Genomic DNA, 8,369 nt, shown 5'->3' with positions numbered 1-8,369 from the left:
AGAGAAATGTCATCATTATCAGGAATCAAGGTAAGACCCAAGTGCAGACTGTGTGAAGTAACAATGTTTATTGTAACCACAAGGGCAGGCAAACAACAGGTCAAGGCAGGCAGGGGTTGATAATCCAGAGTAGGAGCAAAGGTACAGGACGGCAGGCAGGCACAGGGTCAGGTACAGGCAGAGTGGTCAAGCGGGCAGGTACAGGGTCAGGACAGGTAAGGGTCAAAATCCAGGAGGACAAGAAAAAGAGAGGTTGGGAAAAGACAGGCGCTGACAGGACTAACGCTGGTAAGCTTGACAAACAAGACGAACAGGCACAGACAGACAGAAAACACAGGTATAAATACCCAGAGGATAAGTGGGGAAGATGGGTGACACCTGGAGGGGGTGGAGACAAGCACAAGAACAGCAGAAACAGATCAGGGCGTGACAATACTTGAATATTGTAAGAGCTTTCATTGTCTGCTTATATGCCCTCTTTATTTCTCCTACGGTCCTGAGATGGTGTACAGGGAGAATACTGTAAGAATGGCCCATGTTCTGAATTCTGTCTCTGTACATTTCAAAAGTGCTGAACAAATGGTTAAATTGACTACGTCTGTCCTACTTCACTCATTAATGTCTTAATCGAAATTACGGATTGCCTCTTATACGGTTGTCGTCCCCTTATGCCAGAGTTTGTACATCTCAATTGTCAGTAGAAACCACCTTTGTTTAATCAAGTCAGCCATATGTTTTTAAAAGGCAGTAAATTAGGCTGAATGAACTGTTTCGCTGCCAGACAAGGCTCCGCTAATAGGCAGATGTAGCAGTGGTAAGGTGTTGGGACTCTGCTGTTGAGACAGCTTTATATAGGCCCGAACAGTTTGTGGGAACCGTTTGTCACTGTTATAGTACAATTAATGTATTGTTTTGTGTTGTGTAGTGGCTTTACTGGCATGCATACAATTATTACATTTTTTACTCTGCCCCACTAAGATTGACATGCTAAAATCGCCACTGGATACAAAGTATATTGAAAGCATGGGGTGCTTCCACACAGGAAGTTCCAGACACTAGAATCTATGCCAAGTCACATTGAAGCTGTTCTTGCAGCTCGGAGTGGCCTAAAGCACTAATAAGACACTTTATGTTGGTGTTTCCTTTATTTTGACAGTTCCTGTAGCAGTAGGCTACATGGAGAATGGAACAGCTGAATAGGGGAAGTGGCTCGAGGTGCGCAAAAGGGAATATAAGATTGCAGATAAAGTTTGGAATTACACAATTTCATGTGTACGATATCTAAAGACCTGTATCACTATACTGAGAGCTTTGCATTTCTAAAAGGACGCATTTGGGTGTTCTTGGAGCCTTTGTTCATGTTTCTCTGGGGCCCCCATACTACAAGTGATTTGCTGTTTGGGGTAAGTTTCTCAAAAACATTTGAAATCACAAAAAAGTGTCAGAACCCTTCTACATGCCATTTAAATACAAAATAGAGATTTTGTTGTAAATTTGTACTTATTTAATTACCTGTTATTCAGTAGAGGAATGGTTTGTCAATGTTCAAAACTACAAATAATTTATGGAATGTGCTCAGTGTCGTGGGAATGTTCTGAGATAGACACCCAAATGGGAACCATTTGCTTGTTTCCCATTTGAATGGGCAGGTAGGGTCAGGCTATTCCCTCATTATTGGAAGGATGCACTAAACTCAACAATGAAGAGATGGAATCAATATCTGCAATCAGGAATGTAATGACAAACATAACATATTAATGAACAAAGATAGGCATGCTCTGGATTACCCTGGGGGAGTACAGAGGTTCCAATCATTATAGATTTGGCGTGTGTGTGGATTTTGAGAAGGCATGGAGACATGTTGAATTGTCTGCTAACATTTTTTTATCCTGGTTTATAATTATCATATTTTTATTATCCCTGATTAAGCCATTTTTGTATTCCAATACACAACCAAACTGAGTAACTTAGCAAGTATGTAATTTTACGCACTGAAAGTAACTTCAGACTTTATTAACAGAATTGCAGCTGTTGACAAAACGAGGCACTAGTCGGCGCCGTCAACCTTCAGAATGATTATAATGCAATTCATTGACTGGCCAGTCACAGAAGAAATTCCCACCGCACCCACTCCTACGTTTCCACAACAGCTTTTCACTAAGCCAAAGTAGCCACAAATGTTTCTCCAGCCATTTGCTCTCTGTTCTCTTCTGTAATTTGGCATGGACAATTATTTTCTTCAGGTTTGCCGATTCAAAAGTTCCATTAACGCCAAAAGGCCATCATGAACTTCACACCAGACACCACAAAGCGTCAACATGTCCACATTTACCAATATACCTATAGTTTTGCTTTATATTGGATGATTTGGTAGGGTTTGGGTCGCCCAGAAGCGAGCTGCGTTTCACTGCCCCCATAGAACCTGCTTAACTTCAGTGATGAAGCGCTTGATATAGTTGAATTTGGATAAAAGCGAGTGCGTTTCAATGCAGCACCTATTATGCCCCATAAGAGTTAGAAGAGAATGGCCAGTGTAATGTAAGGTCATTAGCCTACTATCAACCTGAAAACCAAAACAGACTCCGATATGTTGTTCCCCATCATAGCTTCCAGTGAGGAGAAAAATAGGGGCAGGAGAAATTGTGCCTATTATGAAAGAAATGCTTGAAAGAATGCATGACAAAATCGGTCTATTTATTTTGTTGTGATCTCGAACTGACTCCCAAGTTTGGCTAAACACCTGAACCAATGTAATCACATAAAAGGCCGTATTTCTATAGGCTATATCTTCTCTCGTACTTTAAGGTAAGGTTAGACAAACGTGTTAAAAAGAGCAGAGAATAATCGTGGGTATTTAGTTTTTTTATCACTATCTTCTGATATACATTTATAATTCGTTTGTCTGTCGCTCCTATTGATATTTTCAAGCCGCTTATTTGCACTGAAACATTGATTTGTTTAAAAGGCAACTGATTTCGCTGTAATATTTCTTGCATCGATTTTGCGCAACCCCTCTTCTCAGCATGCTGGAATGTACTATTATCAGTCACTCTCATTGCCAGAGTCAGAATTGCACGATAAAGCTCAGTATTCGGATGGATTGGTAAGACGTTAAATACTAATTTCCTGCAGTGTAGGAAGGGGTGGCTTTGTAAGCTACACTCACACAAAGTAGAAAATAACCAGCGCAGGAACCCTTTCAGCGCCACTCGCCAATGGACAGTGGTTTCAGCACGCAGAGTCATTGGGCAGTTTGAGAAGTGACAGGATTTGTTTGGAGTCTAGAGACCAGTGGGATTTGGACTACCGAGAAATCAAGACAGGTCCTGGAGGTTCTATTCTCGTAATTCTTCGGCACTGCTATTGTATCCCCCAACTACAGGACTAAACATATGCCTTTGTATCCTTACACCTGTTTTTCTCAAACTCGGGTTCTAACCAAAGAGGAGTTCTCTGGAAAGAATCCGTATTTCTGCACATGCTGAAAGACACAGTCGTTGAAAATAGAAATTTAGAGTGGACGGTATCAATTGAACTTGGTCTTCATAAACGACATTTTCTGAAATAAAATCCAGTGGGTTTCTTTCAAAGGTAAGAGTTCATTTTCTCTTAGCTCATTGAAAAGAATCATGTGGTGGGCTACATGTGATTATTTAATAGAATGATACTTCTCCAATACATGCACATTATGCATCTTTATATCATTGCTGATATACATTTTTTTTGTCTCCAAATTTAGCTCAAATGTTTCTTCTTGAAGGTTGTAGAATCGCTGCATTTTGTTGTAGATCTGCATCCTTTGAGTCAGGGATGGGCAACTTCGATGGGGGTGGGGGCCACAAAAAATCTGAACTCATCATGAGGGACCGCAATGGCTCGAGTGGCTTGTGGGTCTGCATAACCACATCCATGCCCAGACATGCAGTCAGAGCCGGCCCTAGCCCTTTGGGGGCACTAAGAAAATTGAGCAATTATCTAAATAATTTCATGTAATTCTATTCATTTTGCCATGGGCGGTAAGAAACGTTTGCTGTTTTTAATATGATATCAGAGTGAGTGTGACTACCAAAATCAATGGAGGCCCCCAATCGGTAATTAATGTGACTGACATGACAAGAGAAACTGTTGATGCACAACCAAATTTCTAAATTGCACCTTGTGTATTCTACTATTCTAACTCTCAACTGTAAGGTGAAAACCTCGACTGAGTTCCAAAACAGCTTGGAACCTCAGGCATACAAAAGGGGGGCCATGGGCTGTCAGTTGCCCATCCCTGCTTTAGATGACTGCAAAAACTGGGGAAAGATTACTCTTTTGTTGTCCTGATATCAGATGGATCATGATATTTGATTTATGAAAACATACTGGCATTCTTGCACAGCAGTCCAAAGTGAGAGTGCGGTCAAAGCAGGCTATTTAAAAAGTTATTTGATGCACCTTGACATTAAGTGGGCTGAATCCAGAGTGTGTATTTGCTTGTCTGTCAAGATGTTTGAGGGATATTCACTCGTTTCATTTCAGCGTGTGTGTGTGCACTGCTCAGACTGCGTGTGAGTGCGCACGTGCAAATCTGCTGCACTAGCTCTTGCATGCACTCATGTAGTCCAAATACATTTATCCCTCTCCATTTTTGGTTTGTCGCCTAACCAGATACTCAACAGATGAATCACCTCCAAGGACTGTAAAGCCCAGTGGGCTCGGGCTGTAATAGGCTAACATTCTTCGGTACTGTGTACACATTACAATCATCCCCTTCATCAGCTGTGTCAAAGCAAGCCCCCCTAGCAAGCCCCTCTGTTTTTCCTGCTCTATTTAGCTGCCATTCAGATGAGAATAGATAATGGGATGTAATCAATTGAAAAGCAGCAGGTATGAGTCAGAATGAAAATTAATTAATTAAATTAAGATTCTATTCAAGTGAGATTCTTGCTTTGTTAAGATTGGGTTAAGATTTTAATGTTGAATATTGGATTTAATTAAACTCCAAGATGTGTTGGAATACATTGAAATCACTATCACAAGGAGGCAAAATTCATGTAATGGGATATGTCTGTGAGGCTACCAGATTTTCAATAATTCCACATTCTGGTGTTATTCCCTCTTCTTTTGAAGTGCTAATGCAAGGATGCTATATACTATATACAATGTGTGTTTAGGAAGGTGTCTGTCAAGGATTGTCAGATCCAATCAGTTTTCAGCATTTTATTGAGAGAGGGCAGAGAAAGATGGGAGAGAGAGAGTTTGTATACTTGTAAGACTCTACAGCATATGACCTCAAACTGTGCTTTGCTGTTTTTGTCGGTAGCCATACTCTTCTCAATATTTATATAATAAAGCATTTGATTCTTCCATTCCCTTAACGTTGAGTATAATTTGACTTGCAGTATTTAAGTAATAGCTTCTTCAATATAAGTGATGAAAATAATATTGGCCAACCCATTGAGTATCACACCGCACCCCCATATGTTATGTCTTGAAATATGCAGTAGAGGTGCGTAGGTAATATCACCGGAGAAGCCAAGCCAGGAAAAAGGCCATATTACAACCTTTGTGTTGTGTTAATTGCATTGTTTGCTCTATAATCTGTAAATTCATATGCCTTGCCATCGTGATATATAGGCCTAAGGCCGAGACAATAAGAAGACACAGCACAGTGGCAGAATAAATTCAACCACACCTTTGTTTCATCACAATTCCGGAGAACAAGATCTGTCCGGTGGAGTCCACAAAGCATATTGCATGTAATAAGCAGTTACATGACCTACAGCATGGTCAATCGAGTTAATGTTTCAGACATTTTTGGTCTACTAAACAAGTATTGATTTAGAACCACGGAGAGTTACCGCAAGTCGCAAAGAAAACAGGCCTCCACTATTCCAGCACCATTTCAACTTCAACATTTCAACATCATCTGATCACCTATCAAAAAACTATTTAGTCCTATCAACGTATGCTAATACGCTAATATGATGTGGCCGTCCATGTTACTGATTTCTGTGTGTGCGTGCAAGTAGAAAAAACATGTTGACTCACCCTACTTGTAGAGAAACGCCAATGCCATCCTCTTTTATGTTACCTAAACGGTCTATCACTCTGTCACACAGTACACTCGTTTAGGTTTTGTTGTCCTTCTTTACTTGGCTAAAATGCTTGCTCGCTAGCCTAACTTCCTTTGATGGGTACTGATGTGCCAGGCCAGCCAGTTAACATTAGCCTACTACATCTAGCTACATGTTGAATTTCCACCCTCTCAGGCCAGTGACACAGTGTATGCATTTATGGTTGGATCATAATTGCCGTTATGATCATTGGCTAGTACGGAGAATTAGGTAAAACCACAAGTCCAAATCCCTATCTCCATCCATGGCTAATTTAGGAAAGGGGTGATTTTTAGCTAGCTAGTTAGCCACCAGAGGACAACAACACAACAAGATGGAACAATTCATGTTTTTTCTGATGTGATTGGTGTGAAGCCAAATCCAAACTGTCTTCCCTTGACACTTTTTTTTTGGTGTGCCAGGTCCATTCACAGCTGAGCTCACTCAGTTTAGCTCAACGCTGATTGGCTATTCTTTTATTTAGAAAATTATCAAGGGAGGCCAAATGCTCGCTGGGTTCCCTTGCATTCAATGCTACAGGTGGCAACAATGTCATGCTCTTTCTGACCAGATAGCATCATATAGATGGACTACACATACTGAGACAAAGGGCCGCTGTTTTGTTCATTCGCTCGGATGCTTTCTCCGGAGATACATTCAGCCTTGCAAATTGAAGGAAATTTATGAAACACAGAGAGACTAAAACAATGTTTATTTATGTTTTGGGGGAAGCCTGGCTTCCCTTGGAATCCATGAATACACACACCTGGAAATATGCCGATAGACAGATTCATAGTAAACTTACATTGTAAAACTTCTGACAGCCAGCTTTCTAACTCTGCCCGTAACTTTTGGACATTATAGCACTCCCAGAAGGCATGAATTATTGAGTCATTGTTAGTTTTACACTTAAGACATGACTCTGCTGTTGTGCTGTAGAATTTGTGAATTTTGTCTTGTGTAATAAATTCTATACGTTCGTTTATACTGGATTAAGCATACATTTCCGTTAACTGTCATTTAATTCATTATATTCCAACACTCCCTCCATCTTGTGCCAAAATCAGTTCCAATAGTTTATATTTATTTCCAAGAGATTGTCCGTTGGATAGGCACTCTGCAAGGTTTTCTATATCTTACCTATCATATGAGTATCTTTTTCTGACTCAAATAGGATTCCCTCAACATTGCTCTGATGTCCGAAAGCTTTCAGGTCGAAATTTCACGAGAGAGTTTGTATTGAGAGAGAGAGAGAGAGAGAGAGAGAGAGAGATAATCAAAATGGATGCACTACAACCTCACTCTCCCCACACTACCTTGGCAAAGCATATTTATTGTATTTAATGGGATAAATATTTGATATCTGCTTGGGTTGAGATCAGTTCCATGATTAATTCAGTCAATATAGGGGATTAATTTCAATTGTATTGGGATTTTTAATGAACAATTTCTGAGTTTCAATCTCAATTCATTTTCTGAGCAGACAGAGTTCAAACAGAATGTAGACCCCCCCCTCCCTCCCCTACATACACCTGTCACGTCTCTTACTTCAGAGGTTACAGATAGAGTACGCAATGTCAAGGATCTCAACAGGCTGCTCATAATCCATTTTCAGGGTCATTGCGTGTTACTGGATCATGCTTCGACTAAAAGAGCCAAAACAGCATAATGAGGGAGCAGACTATCAGACCATCAGATACCACTTTGTCCTCTCAAGTCTAAATATTTGGAAGTTTCTTTAGTTTTGAGTTTTCGAATGACTCCATGTTCATGGAGTGTCCAGTCCACATTCTGGTTCACCTCCTCTGCTGCTCCTCCTGGCTATGACCATCTGTTCATCAGGGGGCCTGATGTCTCCCGAGTTTTGATCACAGTCTGATGATCATATTAGCGCCAAAACAACATGCCCCTAAAACCAGATCAAAATGCTGCCCGTCTCTAAACAAGCTTAAAATATTTTCCTAAAAGCAGATTTTTCCTAATGTAGGCCTAGAGCAATTGGTATTTTTCTGCCTTTGGTTTGTGTCCAACTTTTACAGTTTCTGAGTCCACATGACACTGTAGTGCCATTCATCCAATACGAACAAAAATGGAAGTGAAGTGGCTCTTCTAATAAATGTACATATGTGGATAATGATTTTGCATTAAAGTCTTAGGTTAGAAGTGAATCATGGTGCAAGAAACCTGTGGAGTATGCCAGTACTATTAAGTGCTGGTCTTGTAGTTCCTGTTGTGCTCACCCACTGTTATAATGGACCTATCAGACTGGCT

General features: G+C 40.4%; 1 protein-coding gene across 1 annotated transcript in view; it reads left to right on the top strand.

Annotated features, from left to right (window-relative positions):
- The first annotated feature begins 3,069 nt into the window (after positions 1-3,069).
- Positions 3,070-8,369, top strand: part of LOC115168131 (metabotropic glutamate receptor 4) — a 330,740-nt gene continuing 325,440 nt past the window's right edge. Inside the window, exon 1 of the mRNA XM_029723096.1 lies at positions 3,070-3,591. The gene's annotated coding sequence lies outside the window, so the exon portion shown is untranslated. The remainder of the gene's footprint in view (positions 3,592-8,369) is intronic.

Source organism: Salmo trutta, chromosome 30 (genome assembly GCF_901001165.1).
Source record: "Salmo trutta chromosome 30, fSalTru1.1, whole genome shotgun sequence".
NCBI classification, from domain to species: Eukaryota; Metazoa; Chordata; class Actinopteri; order Salmoniformes; family Salmonidae; genus Salmo; species Salmo trutta.
Note: the sequence above shows the minus strand (reverse complement) of the source record. Positions and strands in the feature narration are given on the sequence as shown.